The sequence below is a fragment of the Paramisgurnus dabryanus genome, chromosome 12 (assembly GCF_030506205.2).
Source record: "Paramisgurnus dabryanus chromosome 12, PD_genome_1.1, whole genome shotgun sequence".
Taxonomy (NCBI): Eukaryota; Metazoa; Chordata; class Actinopteri; order Cypriniformes; family Cobitidae; genus Paramisgurnus; species Paramisgurnus dabryanus.
Window position 1 is genome coordinate 27,601,182 of NC_133348.1, and position 21,654 is coordinate 27,622,835.

Here is a 21,654-nt window from a genome sequence, read left to right on the forward strand (position 1 = left end):
ACAGTGTATTAACCAACCTAAGTGAGATTTACCCATCAGTCATTGCACACTAACTAACTAACTACTACACAAATTTAATTGCATACACTACACGGAGGTCAATGCCTGGTGGACTTTTTTCAACTTTAACCACAGGGACGACATTCCAAATGTCATATTTTGTCAACGTGTAGTTAACCTCTTTATAACCTGTTAAGTAGTGTAGGAAGCTCTCAAGATTGCACAGGGACCCTATAAATCACAACATAGCTCATTTAACCTCTTAAGACCCGAGCTTTGGTTTGGCTTGCATTTCAGATTTCTTCCAGCTATTTGAGGTTAGGAAAAACCAATAAATATAATAACCAAATATTTTTCTTTGAACATAAAGCAGTGTAATTGTCCATGTTTGTGTACAACAGGCTCCAGTTACACAGAATTAAGTATATTAAGTAAGCTTGCATTTGAATACTATCCAAGGATTATGACTGCCTCAGAAGTGCTCTTTTGTCTTGAGTGTTTTTGAGCTCTCTGTTATTCTGGAAAGCCACTCATTTATAAAATTGCAGTTTTTACTGGTATGGATCTTATTACTCTTACGAAAATAAACAATGCTTTTATGTTTTGGGATATTGATTACCGTTGGCTAAAACGTGGTTTTACCACATTAACAATGGTTCAACCATAGTTTTTGTTGTAAGACCATAATTAATTTGTGATAACCATTCAACTGCAGTTAAACCATGGTTAATTTTTGTAAGGGTAATCTATTTTCATAATGGGTAAAGACATTACAGCTCAGGCAGAGTTATAACAATAAGGTTTTGTTGAAGATTTTGCATGTGGACAAATACATTAAAAACCTATACAAATATAAAAAAATTCTTAAATCAAGATGCATTTTCTTGATGAGCAAAAATATAAAATGTAAGCTTATTTGTGCTTAAAACAAGCACAAAAAAACTGCCAATGGGGTAAGATCCTGTAATAAGTTTATTAAAAGTATTACCTTTTTAGTAATACTTAATTCAAGAAAAATGAATGTAACATTTGCATACCCCATTGGCAGATTTTTTTTACTTGCTTAATTACAAATTCACTTAACTCTGAAATTTTTGTATAAACACTAAACTTATTTTCTTAGTTCATTTTGCTCATCAAGAAAATGCATCTTGATTTAAGAATTTTTAGATATTTGTACTGAAAACAAGACGAAAATAATTACTAAAGTCATTTCTCAGTGTCCTCGATCCTGATGACACTTTGACTAACAGATCCAGTTCCTGCTGCGTGAAGGTCTTCACACCATTGATCTACTGGCCTTTCCTTCAACGTGATGCCCAGTCGATGTCTGCCCAGCGACCACCGACCGCTCCCATTTATATACATTGTTTTTGTTATAAATGTTTTAATTCACTTTTTTATAAAATAGTATCTGATATATAGTATATCCAATATAGGATCAGCTATGTTTGGCGGTCTCAAGGGTTTGCAAGTTACTTGTTAAACGCAAGTTACATCGTACAGACGTTGCATTTCTGAACACCTTCTAAGTTAAGCAGTAAAGCACAAACAGCAGTGTTTCCCTACGTGCAAAGTAAAAATGCACACCCCACCACACCAACCCGCTCATCTAAAAGTGCGAGTTTATTTAGTAGTACGCTGGCGGGCGGAAATGCGTGCTAACGGGCGTGTCGGTTGTAGCTTTGCACACGGCTCGCCATCCTCCACCCATCCTCGGGAAGCTTTTCTTTTTCTTGTTTCATTGGTGGGTGTCATTCAAATTATATGATACAGAGATACTACCGCCCGCTTTACCGGAGGTGAATTTAGCAAACATCAAATACGGCCAGTGGGTTTTTTTTATAGAAAGACAAAAATACGGAAGAAATACGGGAAATTATTTAAATGTGATAATGGCGGAAAAGAATGGTAAAATACATGATAATCCCAGAAAAACAGGAGGGTTGACAGGTATGCATGTTTATGTTTTTTATTTTGATATTGTTCATTGTCACGGTTGTCTCTGGTTCCTTGTCTGTATATATAGCCCATGTTGCCATTAGGCTATGGAGAATCGATCACCGGTGATTGCCGCAAAATGCATGCCGGTTAGAAAAGTGTCTAAATAACGTTCGGCTTGCTCTAAAGTCACACTGACGTGTGCCATAAAACTCTTGCGATGGTCGTGCTTGCGTGCTCGTCGAATTTTGCAGGCGGAACTATGGTTTTTATATTTTTAACTTGTTATGGACTTAACATTTATATTTGAATAACTTTTGTATTGTTGCTGAATTATGTAGATTATACTGTGAGCTGTTTATATTTCACACAACAACAAAAAAAATTGTATTATGTGGAATATGTGGAATCCATTTCATGAACCTAAACTTAAGAACCTGATAAAAAGTGTTAATACACAAGAAAAACGTCAGAAGCCTTTAGAAGATTTTGCATCAAAACTCTTTATTTACAGTTAAGCATTTGCAGCAAAAAGATTATAGTGCATTTAATAGATACATGTCTGCTCCCTATGGTGTTTTATTTTAAATTACTAGAACTATATTGTATCTTTTAAGTTGTGTCTCTGCTTACCCTGAAGCCTGTGCTTAGTTTTGAGTTTAATTATGGATGTGTTGTTGGTTCATTTTGGTAAAGCTTGATGTAAAAACTGTTGTCTGCGACTGGATTCTGCCTCCATAAACCTGACACTGTGTAGCTGCACTTTCATGCTGCCCTAGGGTGACATCAGCTCTGGCAGTCCTTACTGTCAAGATAAAGAGGTTGTTCTTTCTGAACATGTGCTCTGTATGCCATAATCCTCAGCAGACAAGCTGATCTGTGTGTTTTATCCAAGGCTCATCGCTGTGTGATGGTGCAAGACAGTCAGATGTGTCCTGCTGACCTCAGCCTTACATGGATGGTTGAAATCACATTTCTGTCACCAAGGAATGTCCATCTGAGACAACAGTGACATGAAATGAGTGCTCTATCCTCATCCTTTCACATAGATAGACTTTTGAATTCTGGTTAATACAATTAAATTTTATTTATTTAAAATAATACATTTACTTGTGTTTGGTGCATATAAAATTGATCTCTTAGCTGAAAGATATAACAAATAAAAAAGTAAAAAAATAATTGTGGCCACAGAGTTCTGATTAATGTTCTGCTTGTCATTCAATTTGCATGTTCACATTGCCAAAGTCCATAAATAGGAAACAGGAAGCTTAGAATTTTGTTTTTTTACCTTTTTCGACCTTTTCCTTTACACTTTTCCTGACACTCCACTTAGTTACATTGTGTACTAAGACTGATGGAGAACTTGGTACCTTTAAAAGCAGGGGACTATTTTTGGACACTTAATATCATTGAGCCTGCTGCAGCCATGTTACAGCAGCAAAGTCCTTGACAATTACACCAGTTTGGGAGTATAGTTCCTAGCAAATATCTGCCTAGAAAATCGCAACTTTTAATTTTCCCTCAGTCTTAGAACACGATGTAACTACAGAAGAGTCAAGTTTTAAGTAGGAAAAATATTGAAACTCTTTGGTAATTTTTTTAGCGCAATGCTAATGGTCTAATCAGATTCAATGGATTATGCTAAGCTATGCTAAAACTGGTACTGCCAGACCCAGAGATTGGCTGAATGGATTCCAAAACGGTAAAAAGCAAATGTTTAACTTTAGAGGAGCTGAAAAATGAGCATATTTTCAAAAAACGTGGAGTGTCCCTTTAAAGTTCTTTGAGTTTGCTGATATCAAGCTGTATGATAATTAAGGTGAATTAAGGTGACATTCTGCAAAAATCTGCTTATGGAGACCAATAAGGATAAAACTATTCAACAATTTTTCGGGACTATTACATTTTAGTGATCTGCTTTTGGCATCTTCAATCAAGTACATTCTCTGTATTTGACATAAAAGCAGGGGGACTTGCATTTAAAGTGCTACATCAGTGTTTCGGCAGAATAGTTTTCTTTCTGTGAAGCTCCCACATCTCGTTGGGTCCCCAGACAGAGTCGTAAACTATCACAGGGGCCTGCAGCTCCAGGTGTTCAAAGATATAGGTAATCAATCTCAGCCTTTTCTAGGAACCATTTCCCCTGATTTCACTGCAAAACTCGCGGGGTCACTTTGAGACAAAGGGGTTAAATCCCTGCCAGCGGTTTTTTGATCATTTTACAATTTGTCAACTACAAGCCGGGCTTGTGTGTGGAAAACGCTGGTGTGCGGATACAGCTGGGGATCATTAGGAGAGAAACGGAGACCCACAAAGGAGACTGCAATTCATCTTCTCACAGACCTGCTGCTGTATCCTGTTCAAATACAGGACAGAAACTCCAGGGTACAGCTCAGCCTGAGACAAACTGACAAAAGACCATCACCTCACAACTCAGGAGGAACCTTATGCTGTTCATAAGAACAAAACCTCATCTTTTTTATCACTGTCACAATCTTTCAGTATTCTTCAAATCACAGCCATCAATGGGGATTGTATAGCGGTGTGGTTCTGGTAGGGGTCCAGAACAAAAAATATTCTGCTTCACTGAGCGTTAAAGAAATTTCTCATCTATTTTTAACTGCAAAGAGAGAAGCTGTAATGATGGAAATTGATTTCATATGTGCTACAAAGGTAAAATTCTGATTTTGACTATAGTTAACAATAATTTATTGGGCATGGTGTTCAGCTTTATTGCAAAACAAGTTGCAAATTCAAAATTGTGTATTGGGATGGCACAATGTTTAAGATATAAATAACAGACACCTTCATTAAAACTCTTTTTAAAGCACTTAGTTCTTTAATGTATTAGAAGCATTATAATACATTGGCAAGCTTCTCCAAAGACTGCTCAGCCAAATTCAGATAATCTAACAACTTGTACTTTCTATTTTATGTGTTAATGTTAATGTGCCACAAGGAAATAAAATCATTGCAAATGCGCAACAGTAAATACAATAAAGTCTTGATCGGAAGCCCAGTTGAAATCCAAAACTAAACTCATGCCAGAATGAAATCCATTAAGTTTTCACCTAAGCAGAAACTAAAGCGACTTTTTTTTGGTGTAACCAATTGAAGTAATATTTTAAGTTGATTCAAGTTTTCATTTTACTGTCATTTAATGTATAATACACAATTTCCTCTGAACAAGCAGAAAAATAAACACATCATTGCTTTTCTGCAAATGCTGATTGCTTGGGATTTCATTTTAGCAAAGCAGAAAGTTTAAAAGAAGCACGACACAGCTGACTAATGGATGCTTGCCGATTTAAATGACTCAAAATGTTTCATTATTCCATTTGCCCAGAATGTTACATTTTACGGTGAACACTTTGATGTCTAAATGGAATCTGGGAAGGTCCATTACACCAAGGGTATTTACTGTAATTTCAGCAGGTTTAGGCTCTGTTACTTTTATTCAAAGTGACATACAGTGCATTCTATCTATAATTTTTTTTTTTTTAATCAGTATGTGTTTTCTTTTAGGATTTAACCCATGACCTTTGTGTTGCCAATGCAATATGATAGATTTCAATTTTGGGTAAACTAGAGGCTTACAAGTTTAAAAAGTAAGCCCAAAGTCAAAAAGTACAACAACATTAGATATTTTTGAAGGCTGGACAAATGGAGTTTAGAATCAGGGTGGAAAAACTGTCTCTTTGATATGGCGATAACACACTTCTAAAGCGGCTTTGCCTCCTTTATGCATATGCTTTGGACTGGAATTATTTAAATAAGGGAAGCTGTGATGTTTGACCTAAAAAAAGACATTTATTGTCCTTTTAAAAAGTATTTTGTTCTGGAAATGTATTTTCTGATGGAGAGAATATCTTCATTTGCAGTGAACTTTTAGTTTGATAACTTTGCCGAGCATTTGTGTGCTCAAAAAGCAACATTTCACTAAATAGAGTGTCAAATATACCTGACAGCTCAACTTACTGCATAGATCATATGATTATCCTTTCAGTTCAAACTGAGGTAATATGAGAATTGAACACTTTTTATGTACTTGCTTTACTTTTTTTACTTTGTAACAAAACAAGTTACCGGTTACAGCTTTAAGAATTGTTTCCACTTTTCTTGCTTACTTTATCTCGCTTAATCTTAAATTAAATTTTAAAATAAATTTTGCGTCTTGAAGGGAAAAATCATAGAAATGCATGTGCAAGAATAGCTAGACCACACCTTTTCAGCATTAATTATACACTGCACGCCTTAAGTTAATCCTGACAGTCGTTATTTAACACCAAAATGATGGTTTGCGATGTGTAAACTATGTGAACGCACATAAAGCCTTTACTGCGTGTATTTTGTGCGTAGTTGAATGTTTGAACAAGCGTTAACTCGCGTCTTTTTTGAGTGAAATTCACGTCATTTGCACGTGAAACTTGCGTCACTCAATTTGCCAGCATCAGTTAGCTTGTATATACCTTAAATTTCTTAAAGAGCGTTTTTTACAACTTACCAGATTGTCCGACCTCCTCACTCACTTTCTTTAAAGCAAGTTCCTTTTTATTTATTATTTTATAAAAGTACGAAGATGTGTCATACAGCTCTGGGTGTCCACATACAGAGACAATGATTTTGTCCTCCATTGTTGTTTCGTATTTCTGCCTCAGCTCGATTCATCGAAATCACATCACTACTACAGCAAGCTCCTGATTGGTTAACGTGATGCGTCATTTGCGCGAATAACACAGCAGGATGTCTATCGCATCTTTGCACTGACAAATCACTCGCGCTTAACCCTTCATTCGCGTCTGGTGTTAACGCACCATTAAACAGTGGTTAGATATGTTAACTAATCTTTGCCATCCTGCATTACCCAAAGTGTCTCACTAAACCTTACAGCATGATCCAGATTAGATTTATAACCTAAGAACTCATGGTTTGCTTAGAATGTAATCTTGTTGAACTCTTTCAATATAGAGATGAGGTGCGCTGTGATAGCCACCGAGATCACTGCAGGGCAAAGTCTATTTAACAGCTTAATGATCATCAGGTAATTGTGAAAAGTGCTTTCTCATTATCACCACAGGGATGATGAATGCTGGCCTGTGCTCACGAGAAAGAGCTCTGTATTCATCAACCAGGCAAAGAGGATAATATATTACATCCTTACTATGATTGTATGCTTGACATGAAATGTGTGACTTGAAACAAATGTATAAGTGCATCTACAGTAATGATTTAAAGACTTGTAATGTCTTTATTCGCATGACCTTCATATAAAAACTCATTTGAAATATTAAACTGTCCCTAATACGTGAAAGAAACTAGGTCAGCTAAGATATCAGAAATGAAAGCGTCAGCTAAGTTCTACCAGGAAGACTCTAATACCACGTCATTCATTCATAAAATCGGCTTGCCAATCACAGCTCAATGCCGACTATTTAAACGCTGAACTAACACTCTCTCCTGCTGCCCGTAGGTGTCGTAGCTGAAGTTCGATTGCTCGATGCTTAGTGCAAACCAAACGTTTTCGAAGCGATTGTTACTCGTACGTACCACGCAGAATCGGATGTCAAACCGCTCGCCCTTCCTCTGCTTATTTGTGAATTCGCTATGTTTACTCGGCCCGCAATGTTTTCGTGCCAATTTAACCTTTTCCCAGGATCTTTCATTCACGAAATGCTACTCGGTTTCATCTGCCACTCGTTCTCACAGACTGCAACACAAGGTTACGGTAGGCGTTGTTTGACCAGCCCCTTCGAACGCAACTCATCTTTGCCAAAGTCCCTTATTTAGGGAAGCTCGCAAATTTGGCACAAAAACGCAATGAATGAGGCCGTTTCATTTCAATGAACAGATTAATACAATGCAGTCCTGTTTAACGTAAACTGTAATCGACCAAAGCAACTCACTGGACGCTTGCACAGGTGTCACTGATGATTGCCTGAGCTTCGGCCGCAACAGGTGTCACTGATCATATTGATTGCCTGAGGAGTTACGGTTCATGGTAAACACCGAAGGGTGATGTCTTCCTAACTAAAATATCTCTGTCTTCTCAACTAAACGAGACTCACCACGCGAAGGCTCCGTAAAGCAAACATGTATATATATATATTATTTTTTTTTAATGGCATTATTCATCCTGAAAGGCGATCGCGTTTTAACAGCACGGCATTAACGCGTGAGTAAGTTAACGTCAAAGACCCGAACGCAACGGTCTAAGTGAATTACGTGTTTGTTGTAAACAAATTGTGTAAAATGCGTAAACGACAAAATGGTGTAAATTTTTCATATGTGTCTGCCAAAAAACCAAGGTAAGGTCACTGCTTTACATAATTTTCCTGCATATGTCTAATTTATACAACCTTCCCGATATGTGCCTACCTGTTCCGACCAATTTAAGGGACTTAAATGTTACCTATTGTATTTGTCAGTTATTGCAGTCTTTGACCAAATATACGGGATGTCTTATTTTAGTTGTGAATGTCATTGTTAATGTCACTGTTAACATCTCTATGCAGGCTGCTCAACACTGACGATAGGCCACATTGGCATACTAACAGAGGAATAAGCACGCAGTCGTAACGCTCAACTTGCATTTCTTGCGCAAATCGCGAGTGTTTGTCTGGTTATGTTGGTCAAATGTACAATTATCACTGTTTCATCCGACGGCCGTTCGAAACGCCATTGTCACTTATACAGTTGAAATCAATTTATTGCATTTCATAAGAATTGTGGCATTAAATGCACTGTCATTTTAATTTGGTGTGAGGTAAGTTACATCATTAAAATTATTTTTCTGATCTAGTGTTGGGCGATATTATCCAGAGATCTCATCATAACGCAGCCCGTGAGATTGCCGACACGATAGTACTGGGAATGTGACAATTTATTTCCTCTTATTTAATATAGCAATGCTGACATCGCGGGCACGCGCGTAAAATCTGCTTCTGCCCGCGCGGCAGAATGCGTCTCACTTTTACAATGCGTCTCATGCAATATTCAGTCCTCGTCGCAAGGTTGTATGTTTTCACTAAATACGACAATAAATACGTCAAGTCCGACCACCGGAAGCGTTTGATATGTTTAGTTTTCAACTCGGAGGTGTTTTTAGTTCACAGCAACGGTTTATAAATGAGTGTCACTTTCAACCGGTCGGTATGCTTCCACTAAACTCTGGACACTAATGAAACGTTGATGGACCACAATATATCTTTTATCTTGGTGCTGAAACATGGTAATATGGAGGAGATTGTATTTAAATAAATCGGGAAAATTTGCATATTACGTTTCTTGTAATAGACTACAGTGAATGTCTTGTCAGAATGTCCACTGTAGGCATCGTTCTAAAAAATAATGGTTACCACGGGTCCGATGCCCATTCAAACTAAAGTCTGATGCTCATTCTGACTAAAACAGTAAATGTTTATAATTTAATTTGAAAGTACTAACAAAGTTCTACCTTCTGTTAAAATTTCATGAAAATGTCTGATAAAATGAGAAAGTTATAAGCAAAAACATGTGAATAAGCAGCATTTTGGTCACACATCATATAACTTTCCTCTGATTTCTAATATTAAAAATACCATAACTTTCTCAATCTTCAACGGACTTTTACAATGGTATCTTTGTAAATTGCTCTGTCTAGTCATGTGATAGATTTTGAGCTTTGGGGTTTTTGAAAATTTTCATCATATCTATTTAATATATTTAAATACAAGTCACCAGACCGACCAGCTTAAGCAGCTGGCAACACCTTCGTTTGCAAACCTCTTAAACTTTGTTGCACATCACTGATGCCTTAGCGGTTTGAAAATTACCTTGTTACAGGGAATGGAACTCGCTCTCATTGATTTTAAACCCAGTGTGCATTTTAACCACCCTAGTGCGAGGAGAAGTCCACGCTACATGCATTACAAGTTCAGGTGCAGCGAAGTCAAAGCATTACTCGTGTATTGAAAAGGTAGTTTCTCATAAGGCAAATCATGCTATGCACATTGGTGTTGCAACTGCAGGTTATGTAAGGATGGTATGTGAAAGTGTTCAGCATAATTAAGTTAAACTTTAATGGATAAACAAGTCAATTGCATGTTGTCAAAGACTTTTGGTGAAGTCTGACTCACAGCATCGTCTAAAATATGTTCTCTTAAATGTTCGAAGGTCCCGTGTCAACAGAACCATGCCCCGGAAGTGATCTGGGAACGCTTACATGGAGAAAACCTAGTAAAATTGCCGTAAGATACACGTAAAGTATTCAGAGTGAACAAGGGCAAAACGATGCGTAAGCGTCACCACAACAAGTTATGGTTTAGCTCTTCGACGCTGGAATTTAAACGCAGCTCAACATTCACAATGAGATGTCTGCAATCTGGACTAAAGCAGAGACCAGGGAGCTCCTCGCTATACGTGCTGCTAAAGCTGAGATCATTCACATGCATGACAGAGCAGCGCATCACGCGCTCCTCATGATCTCCCAAAAACTACGAGTTCCGAATAACTGCCAAACTTCAGAAGCGTCGAAAAGACAAGCACGTGCAGGACTTTACATGCATCACACGTCTTTATGGCTTTTCACAGTAAGCATGACTCCGAAAAATCATTGGCAGAATAAATGGCCCAAAATTTAATGATTCCAGACAAATCCTGGAAGTTTTTTCTGTGTAGTATCATAATCTCTGTGTGAGAAGGGCAATTGATGGCGTCGGCTATCATTGATAATATGGTCTATTGACATAACCTGATCCCGCACCTTCTAGTTTCAAGATGTTAATAACACTTCAGTCAAGACACTAAGCATTCAATTGCGTATTGTCCGTTCAGATTTAGTTTATACAGCTTAGATTAATTTACTTCCATTTTACTAACCTTTCTAGTCTATAATTATTAATCTTAAAATTCAAAAACCATAAATTCTTTCTCAATCAGTTTCATGTTAATTGTTATGATTCTGTTTTCCTAGGTAATTTTTCTGCCGTTATTATGCTTGCAATTCAAAGCCATAGCCAAAATCCCATCTTTTACTACATAAATACTACGAAAAGTTAATACACTTGAAATGCAAAGTTTCATCAGTTTTCTATAGTTTTAAGCTGCATAATGATCACGGTATGATCAAGCATATACTGGTGGTGGTGTAGGTTACTCAACCATGTCTCATTTCTCGCTAAATTAATCTGTGGCATAGCGTGCTTTATCGGAATATTGTTGCTTTTCATCACAGCCTCCGACATGGCATTCGCAGCCTTTCTCACTATAGGGTATATTGTTGCCCCATTGCATGGCTCTCGTGACCTCCTTGCTGCGTGGCATATCATTGCCCTGTATCCAGCATTCACAGTCGTCTGCTATACTGCAAACTGTTGACTTGTATCATGGCCTTCTCGCTAATCAGCATATCATTGCCTTATCATGGGCTCCCGCTCGTTTTTCGCCATGTAACTTATGGTTTATCTGTATCACCGCCTCCTCGTTACTTTGCATATGGTTACATTGTGTCATGAATACCACAATTGACTTATTACATTGCATATGTTGGCCTGCATCTATCCTCCACAGCCTTTATAATGAGTCGGCATATCGTTGCCCCGCATCATTGCCTTCGCTGTCTTTACGCTACATGGGAAGTCGTTGCCCTGTAACAGGCTTTGTCGCATACAGCATATCATTGCCCCACATTTACCCTCCACTGCCTTTATCGCTATTTGGCATATCATTGCCCCGTATCTGTGCCTTCACGGTCTTCACACTAAATTGCAAAACGTTGCCCTGTAAGTGTTCTCCACGGCCTTCTCGCCTATCGGGGCTATCGATCAACATGGCCTATCGTGGCTATCGATCAGCGTGGCCTATCGTGGCTTTACACATCGCCTATCGGCGCTATCGATCGACGTGGCCTATCGTGGCTTTACACATCGCCTATCGGGGCTATTGATCGACATGGTTTTACATATCGCCTATCGATCGACGTGGCCAATGGTGGCTTTACACATCGCCTATCGAGGCTATCGATCGACGTGGCCAATCGTGGCTTTACACATCGCCTATCGGGGCTATCGATCGACGTGGCCAATCGTGGCTTTACACATCGCCTATCGGGGCTATCGATCGACGTGGCCAATCGTGGCTTTACACATCGCCTATCGGGGCTATCGATCGACGTGGCCAATCGTGGCTTTACACATCGCCTATCGGGGCTATCGATCGACGTGGCCAATCGTGGCTTTACACATCGCCTATCGGGGCTATCGATCGACGTGGCCAATCGTGGCTTTACACATCGCCTATCGAGGCTATCGATCGACGTGGCCAATCGTGGCTTTACACATCGCCTATCGGGGCTATCGATCAACGTTGCCAATTGTGGCTTTACACATCGCCTATCGGGGCTATCGATCGACGTGGCCAATCGTGGCTTTACACATCGCCTATCGGGGCTATCGATCGACGTGGCCTATCGTGGCTTTACACATCGCCTATCGGGGCTATCGATTGACGTGGCCTATCGTGGCGTTACATATATTGCCTATCGGGGCTACCTATCCACGTATAGCCTACCGTGGCACTTTACGACGAAGCATTTTGTCATTCTTATCCTATTCCTTTTGTGTGAATCAGACATTAAAGTGAATGCCTATGCCTATCGTGGCTTAATTTTTTGGGGGGGTTCCAATAAATAGCTTTTATAGCTTAAGAAGTCTGATTCCTTCTTAACATTTTCTCTTGTTTCAGGATTGACATCTCTTCGATTTCCTAGCAATCAAGCCAGTTGATCTATTTCACTTTTGGGGGTAGGCTCCGCCCCTGCCTTCAACATCAGGCAGGATCTGCCGGACTACAGCTAGACCCGGACGAAAGGCGGGGCATACGCCAAAATAATCTATACGAGACTCAAGCATCCATTTAATTGAGTCTGATTTGAATTTCTGTCTTTTAATTCAACATGGAATAAATGTCATTCAAACGTTCACTTGCCTTCTGAGTCTTTATGGTAGAAATGAAAGCGTCAGCGTAAGTTCTACCAGGAAGACTCTAATACCACGTCATTCATTCATAAAATCGGCTTGCCAATCACAGCTCAATGCCGACTATTTAAACGCTGAACTAACACTCTCTCCTGCTGCCCGTAGGTGTCGTAGCTGAAGTTCGCCTCCATCCTCCCCACCACCACCAGGTTGTTCCCTGTTCTTTTGTCCGGGGGTAGGCTCCGCCCCTGCCTTCAACATCAGGCAGGATCTGCCGGACTACAGCTAGACCCGGACGAAAGGCGGGGCATACGCCAAAATAATCTATACGAGACTCAAGCATCCATTTAATTGAGTCTGATTTGAATTTCTGTCTTTTAATTCAACATGGAATAAATGTCATTCAAACGTTCACTTGCCTTCTGAGTCTTTATGGTAGAACTATCTACGCAACTGCCAGTTTGTATAGATAGATTTAAGTTATTTGTTTAAATACTGTACGTTCTTTTAAACTGTTCATTTCAAATTACAATAATTATTCAATGTGATCTTGCGTGTATTTTGAAGCAAATGTTGATTGTACCACACTTACATTTACATTGTACACATACACATACATATGCTGAAACAAATGAAATAAAGCAGTGATAAAGAAGAAAAACATTAAATCGTGTAATCATCAGATGTTCCCTTTCAGTCGGTCACTACGACGTCACGTCGTGACCGACGAATTGGGAACTCGCTTAGAGAGACCAATCTGCTTCGAATACTACTAAAACGCCAATGAACTTGGCATTGAGATATTTGCATAATGCTGGCGCCGCCCCGCCAGGTGCGTATATAAGCAGCAGGTGCAAATAGGGAAATTAGCTTTTTATCGCTTCGAAAGCCGGCAGTATCTGCTACTGAGAAGCTACTTTACTCTGGTGGGATTCGATTGCTGAAGTTGGTTGGACTAGCAGTACCACAGCGGACGCTTCGCTTAATTCCACGGCTCTACACCTGTTTTGTTGTTTTGAGTAGTGTGTGCGTTGCCTTCCCTGTGCGCATCATCAACTGAGCATCTGAGTGAATTTCCCTAAAAGAGTGATACGAGAGAGCTTTGTGCCTTGTTAAAGGCAGCCACTCTCTCGTATATCCGGACATCAGCGTCCTTTTCAGGATGGCTTTTCGTCCGTGCGATCTTGGGTGCGGCAAATACATGGGTCCGAAGGACGGTCACGAGCGTTGTCTTTCGTGTTTGGGCATCGAGCACGCAGAGGCAGCGTTCGCTGGGGGTAAGTGTTCTCACTGCGAGAACATGTCCCTTGTGGATTTGCGCAGACGGTTGTCTTTCCTCCGGGAAAAACGCAACCCTCGTCATGCGAGTGCTGAACGCCGCCACGGTGCGGCTGTGAAGCTCTCAAAGGACGACCTGCGCATCACTGTGCTGAGCCGAGCGGGGGATTCGTCCTCAGGCTCTCAGCCTCCTCATCCACAGCCGGTTGATGTGCCGATGGAGACTTCAGCGTCGTGTTCTACGATGTCTCTAGAATCCATCGTGCCGCCCTCCGGGTCCACCGACGCCGCAGCATCCGAGGGTGGGCCTCCTCCCCCTGACGTGGACCCCGACGCCCTTCCTCCCTCTGGTCGGGTTGGGACGCCGGAGTTCGATCCAGAGATGGTGGCCGTGCTCGCTCGAGCGGCGGAGACCGTAGGGTTAGAGTGGGTTCCCCCCCCTCAGCCCGAACCGTCCCGCCTGGATGATTGGTTCTTTGGAGCTGCCCGGGTTTCACAACCCTCTCCACCGGTGCCTTTCTTCCCCGAGGTGCACGAGGAGCTGACTAGAACCTGGAAGTCGCCGTTTTCCACGAGATTACGGCCGTTTCAGCCCTCCCCCTCACCTCCCTCACCAGCGGAGCCGCTAAGCGTTATACGGGGATCCCTCCCGTGGAGCGTGCTGTCGCGATGCAGCTGTGTCCGGCTCACGCTCCCTCTTGGAAGGACCGCCCAACCCTCCCCTCTCGTGCCTGCAGACAGTCCTCCGGTTTAACGGGCGCTGCCCACCAGGCATGTGGAGAGGCGGCCTCAGCCCTGCACGTAATGGCGTTGCTGCAGGTTCACCAAGCCAAAGCCTTGAGGGATCTGCAAGAGGGAGGACACGACTCGCCTGTCCTTTCGGAGCTCCGGGCTGCCACTGACCTGGCTCTTCGCGCTACGAAGGTGACAGCGCAGGCGATTGGTCGTGCCATGTCCACGATGGTGGTCCAGGAACGCCACTTATGGCTATGTCTGGCGGACATGTCGGATGCGGAGAAGAACAAGTTCTTGGACGCTCCAGTGTCGCAGGCTGGCCTTTTCGGTGAGTCGGTGGAGTCCTTCGCCCAGCAGTTCTCCGCCGCCCAGAAGCAGACAGAGGCAATCGCTCAGATCATGCCCCGGCGCAAGCGACCTGCATCTCGCCCTCCAGCGCCGGCGGGCCCGTCTGCTCCTCGCCGAGGGCGCCCTGCGGCGGCTGCCTCCACCCCCCCCACTAGAACATCTTCCAGGCCACGGAGGGGGAACAGCCGTCGGCAGCCCGCCCCGCCCGCCCCACCCGCTTCCCGTGGTAAACGGAAATCGAAGCGGCCCTGAGACGGGCGACCTGGAATCGGATGGGATCACTCTTCGGGAGACGGTGACGGCATCGCTCCCTCCACCGGTAGAGGGCCGGATGGAGAATCCTTGGTTTCGTTTTGTTTTTGTTCCGCCGGCTTCTCAGCCGGCACCCACAAAACCACAAAAAGAGTGCATTCCTATTCCTTCTCCAGGTCTTCAGAGGATCGAGAGAGATGTGAGCGGGCATTCACATGCTCTTCCTCCCTCTCCTCTATCGCCAGCGGGTGTTCTGAGGAGTTCCAGCTCTCCGCTGAGGAGACGGGACCACCAGCACCCTCATCGGAGTCTGTGCTCTCCGCTGAGGAGACCAGACGACCGTCACCCTCAGCGGGCTCAGGTCAGTGTCACACACACACATACTGTAGATACTTATGCTGTCCCAGCAGACGTACCGGCAGTACCACCTGTCCCGCTCCGCCGCCCCCCCGCGGGTACCCCGGTAGTGCCGTTAATCCCCCTCGTACGGTCCCTGGGGGCTTGGCTTCAGCTTCCCAGCCCGTCTCGTTGGGTTTTACGCACTGTCCGCCTCGGTTACGAAATACAATTCAACCGGCACACACCCAAATTCTCGGGCATTCGTTTCACCACGGTGAAAGCGTCCGATGCACATGTACTGCGTGCAGAGGTCGAAGTCCTGCTGGCGAAGGACGCGATCGAGCCGGTCCCTCCAACCGAGATGAGATCGGGCTTCTACAGCCCGTATTTTATAGTACCCAAAAAGGGCGGGGGGTTGCGACCGATCTTGGATTTGCGCGTTCTGAACAAATCTCTGCAGAGGAGGTCTTTCAGGATGATAACACCGAAGCAAATATTCAATTCAATTCGCCCCCAAGATTGGTTTGCGGCTATAGACCTGAAAGACGCGTACTTTCATGTGTCCATTCTCCCTCGTCACAGACCGTTTCTCCGGTTTGCATTCGAGGGACGGGCATACCAGTACAAAGTTTTACCGTTCGGGATATCCCTCTCTCCCCGTGTGTTCACGAAAGTAGTGGAGGCGGCGTTAAAACCCCTCAGAGAGAGCGGCGTTCGCATATTGGCTTACCTCGACGATTGGCTTATAATAGCGCATTCTCGACGGACGCTTTGCGAACACAGAGATTTAACGCTTCGGCATCTCGCCCGTTTGGGTCTTCGGGTCAACTGGGAAAAGAGCAAACTCTGCCCCACGCAGAGGATCTCTTTTCTCGGGATGGAACTGGACTCGATCGATTTATCGGCGCGTTTGACAGAAGAGCGCGTCCAGTCAATTCTGACTTGCCTCGGTTCATTCCGAGGGAAGAATGCGGTCCCGCTGAAACAATTTCAAAAGCTCCTGGGGCATATGGCAGCAGCAGCGGCCGTGACACCGCTCGGGCTGCTCCATATGAGACCGCTTCAGCGTTGGCTTCACGATCGAGTCTCGAGGAGAGCGTGGCGCGCCGGCATCCATCGTGTAACCATTACACCTGCGTGTCGCCTAACATTCCCCCCGTGGTCGGACCCCGCGTTTCTCAGGTCCGGTGTGTCCATGAGACAGATCGCTCGGCATGCTGTTGTACATACAGATGCGTCCGACACGGGCTGGGGTGCCACGTACGACGAGCTTACGGCTTCAGGGGTGTGGACAGCACCCCAGTTGCACTGGCATATCAATTGCCGAGAGTTGTGGGCAGTATATCTGGGACTTGTACGCTTCGCTACGGAGCTGCGAGGGAAGGATGTACTAGTACGCACCGACAACACTGCGACCGTTGCGTATATCAACCGTCAAGGCGGTTTGCGCTCCCGTCACCTGACGCATCTCGCTCGTCATCTCCTCCTTTGGAGTCAGAAGCATCTGAGGTCCCTTCGTGCCATTCACATTCCGGGCTCGCTCAATACAGCAGCGGACGCGCTTTCTCGAGCTGCGCGCCCCGGCGAATGGCGACTCCACCCCCAGACGGTCCAGCTAATTTGGAAGAAGTTCGGTCGTGCGCAGATAGACCTGTTTGCGTCGCCGGACGATACCCACTGTCGCCTATTTTATTCACTAACCGAGGGCAGCCTCGGTGTGGACGCATTGGCACACAGCTGGCCTCGGGGGATGCGCAAATACGCATTCCCCCCAGTGAGCTTAATCGCACAGACACTGTGCAAAGTCAGGCAGGACGAGGAGAGCCTTTTACTGATCGCCCCATATTGGACGAGCAAGAATTGGTTTCCAGAGTTAATGCTCCTCGCGACAGCCCCTCCCTGGCGGATTCCCCTGAGGAAGGACCTTCTTTCTCAAGGAGGGGGCACATTATGGCACCCGCGCCCCGACCTGTGGGATCTCCATGTGTGATCGTTGAGCGCGCGCAAGGTTTAGGTGATTTACCGCAAGCGGTATCTAACACAATCAACGCGGCACGAGCTCCGTCCACAAGACGGGCTTACGCGTTTAAATGGAACCTTTTCGTCACCTGGTGCTCTTCGCAACGCGAGGACCCCAGAGAATGCCCTATTAACATCGTGCTTTTATATCTTCAACATAGGTTAGACGGTAGGCTGTCACCCTCCACCATTAAAGTTGATATCGCTGCTATTTCTGCTCATCACTCACTTATTAACGGCAGATCAGTTGGCCAGCATGATTTGGTTATTAGATTTTTAAGAGGCGCTCGTAGGCTAAACCCCTCGCGCCCTCCTTCTATTCCTCCCTGGGACCTGTCCATGGTGCTGAAAGCCCTTCAGGCCCCCCCGTTCGAGCCTTTGCAGTCTGCGAGTCTGAAGCTTTTATCAATGAAAGCTCTGACCCTGCTAGCATTGGCCTCAGTGAAGAGAGTAGGGGATTTACATGCATTCTCTGTTGACGACTCGTGCCTTCAGTTTGGTCCTGCTGCCTCAAGCGTAACATTGAGGCCCAGACCAGGCTACGTGCCCAAAGTTCCCACTACTCCTTTCAGAGATCAAGTGGTGAGCTTGCAAGCGCTGCCTCCGGAGGACGCAGACCAAACCATGGCTTTGTTGTGCCCCGTACGCGCACTGCGACTCTACGTGGTTTGCACGCAAAGCCTCAGGACCTCAGACCAGCTCTTTGTTTGTTATGGTGGCCAGCAGAAAGGGAAAGCTGTCACTGAGCAGAGGATGTCTCATTGGATAGTTGATACTATCGCCCTGGCTTATAATCTTCAGGGTATTCCTTGCCCCTTTAATTTGAGAGCGCACTCCACACGGAGCGTTGCCTCATCTTGGGCTCTAGCTCGTGGTTCCTCGCTAACAGACATCTGTAGAGCTGCTGGTTGGGCGACACCTAATACGTTCACTAGATTTTACAGTGTTCGTATCGAGCCTGTATCCTCTCGTGTTCTTTCCTCACCAGGGGGAGCACGGAGAGCAGTCTCGCAGGTCGGCTTGCAGCCTCCAACTGATGCTTCATAACTGTGTCAGTATGGAAGGCCTTCAGAACAAAAATGCGTAATGGTTTGAATTGTTCTTCCTCCGCTGCCTTGGCAGCCTTTGTTGCGGAGCATTGGCTGTCAGCCTCTCACTAGCTGTATTCTTACGAACCTACGTGTTTGGCTTGGGCTCCACATTGTGTCCCAACGGGTTCCTTTGTGAGTATTATTCCGTGGGGTTAATCCTACCAGCCCACGTTTCCCTTAGCAGAGCACTGCTTTGCTTACACAGCCACGGCTGTCATTTTTACCTCAACTACGGTTGACTTTCGCCCACCATTAGCCCTTAAGACGGGTGGTGGCTTCCGCAGCGTTCCTATCCCGCTCAGGTAGGGCGCTTTCCAGTCGCTGGCACTTCTGTGGGGTTAAAGGAACATCTAGTGCCCGGCCTTCTGCCTTAAAACCTACCTCCTCCTCCTTAAGTGGAACCGGAGGGCTTTTACGCAGTCACTGGAAGAGGTCAGCCCCTAGTGGCGTTTTGATAGGGATTCCCAATTCGTCGGTCACGACGTGACGTCGTAGTGACCGACTGAAAGGGAACGTCTCGGTTACGGATGTAACCCTCGTTCCCTGAAGGAGGGAACGGAGACGTCACGTCCCGTCGCCACAGGTGCTGCCACCTGCTGTTACGGCCGGTCACACTTTCCGGCTTTCTCAGCGAAAAAGAAGCTAATTTCCCTATTTGCACCTGCTGCTTATATACGCACCTGGCGGGGCGGCGCCAGCATTATGCAAATATCTCAATGCCAAGTTCATTGGCGTTTTAGTAGTATTCGAAGCAGATTGGTCTCTCTAAGCGAGTTCCCAATTCGTCGGTCACGACGTGACGTCTCCGTTCCCTCCTTCAGGGAACGAGGGTTACATCCGTAACCGAGACGATCTCCGCAAAGATGTGTGACTGAACAATAGATGGAAGTAATGAACAATTTGAGTTTGTCAAGATATAAAAAAATGTATTTGAAGTTAGTAATGTCACTTTTTGTAGTTAACTATTCACCAACACTGCATTTTCAGTCATATTTTCTGACTTATTTAAGTCAGTTTACTCATTTACCTAATGAAATGTTCATGACTTTAAGATAATTGCATAATATTAAACAGGACCACACTAAACCTTAAAAATTAAAAACATTACTGTAATCATTTAACCATTTTGTAATATATAGTTTGTTTACCAATTTTATTCACTCGCTGTAATTCACATCTTTAAAATTCATACGACTGCAAGGAACATATTCAAATTCAGCCCTTTATTCAGCAATCTTGGTCCTAGTTCACAGCAGCGACCATAAACATCAAATCTAGTGTTTGTCATGAGCAAGATCTTTATAAGCTTGTTAAGCAAGATTTAGCATTTATTATGTCATATAATGCTTGCACTCCAGCTGTCATGAGTCTAGCATGATTTCCTCCAAGAAGCAAATTGTGTTTTAATAGAAGCATTGAAATCTGACCTTTCATACAAAGACATTAATGTGGTCAATGTCACAAATTTGCATATATTTTGCAGAATAGTATAAGTGCAAAATAGTGGATAGCAAGATATAATAAAAACAAATATTTATTCAAATGTTCCTATAATTATTATTAAATAACCTCACTTCTTCGTTTTACCACTACTTTATTAATTTGATTTTAAATTCCAAATTTTTATTGTGGCCTTTGGACCTGTATGCAACAGTGTGCTGTTTCAGTAATAAGACTGAAGCAGCACATGGGATAAATATTAGATTAGACATTGGCTTTAAAGAACATTTTGAGGCTTATTTGAGCAGATGAGTTGTCAGTCGTACACCCTGACACCAGTGTAAATTTATTTCAAAGTCAGGCTTTTTTGCACTAAAGCAGCAAACCAAATCTTTAGAAGCCAGAGTTTGGTGAACAATCCAGAGTAAATATGAATTTTCCATCCAATTAATAAAGTCAACATTAAACCAATTACTTTAACACATTGTCTATGAAGGAAGTCTGTGCAGGCTTAGCCTGTTTCACTTTGATTAGGAACATCGGACCAAAGAATTGGTTACCTGCCCAGCATAACAACACTAATCCCAATCACCAAATAGGAAGTTGGAAACTAATCTGCTTTTAACAAAACGTTGCATTCATGTAAATTGAGTTAATTGGCATTAAATATGTTGTCAGACGATGTTATGTATTGTAATGCTGTTGTTTAACAGATAGATGTTCATTAGTTCCACCAGTGGCTCAGCCGCTATTTAGGTCAAGGGATAAACAATAACAAATGATGATTTTAAGTAAGCTGGGAGAGTCACAACACCAATCAAGGAGGTTAAACAGATGGTACACTGTCAGAAAAAAAGGTACAAAGTTGTTCATTTTTCTGTCGCTGGGGTGGTACCCTAAAAGGTACCCTTTTGTACCTTTATGGGTATACAACACATTAAAATGTTGTACCTTCTGGGGTACAATATTATATTCTAAGGACCAATTGTGTACCCTAAGGAACAATTTTGTACCAGTTAAATTTTAGGGGTACAAAACAGTTAACTGTACCTTTAAAGGTACACAATAGATTATGTTTATATACCTGTAAAGGTACAAAACGGTACCTTGGAGAACCACCACAGCGACAAAAAGGGTACAGTTTTGTACCTTTTTTCTGACAGTGTACAGTACACTGAAAAAAATTATATGCTGGATTTACAATATATATATAGTGCATAATTTTTGCATCCATTTTTTTAAGTAAATTCAACATGGAA

General features: G+C 43.3%; 1 long non-coding RNA gene across 1 annotated transcript; it reads left to right on the plus strand.

Annotated features, from left to right (window-relative positions):
* Positions 1-12,318: 12,318 nt before the first annotated feature.
* LOC135738698 (uncharacterized) lies at positions 12,319-13,305 on the plus strand. Its single transcript, XR_010528760.2, has 2 exons — positions 12,319-12,939; positions 13,059-13,305. It is a non-coding gene; the product is annotated as an uncharacterized lncRNA (long non-coding RNA).
* The last annotated feature ends 8,349 nt before the right edge of the window (positions 13,306-21,654 follow it).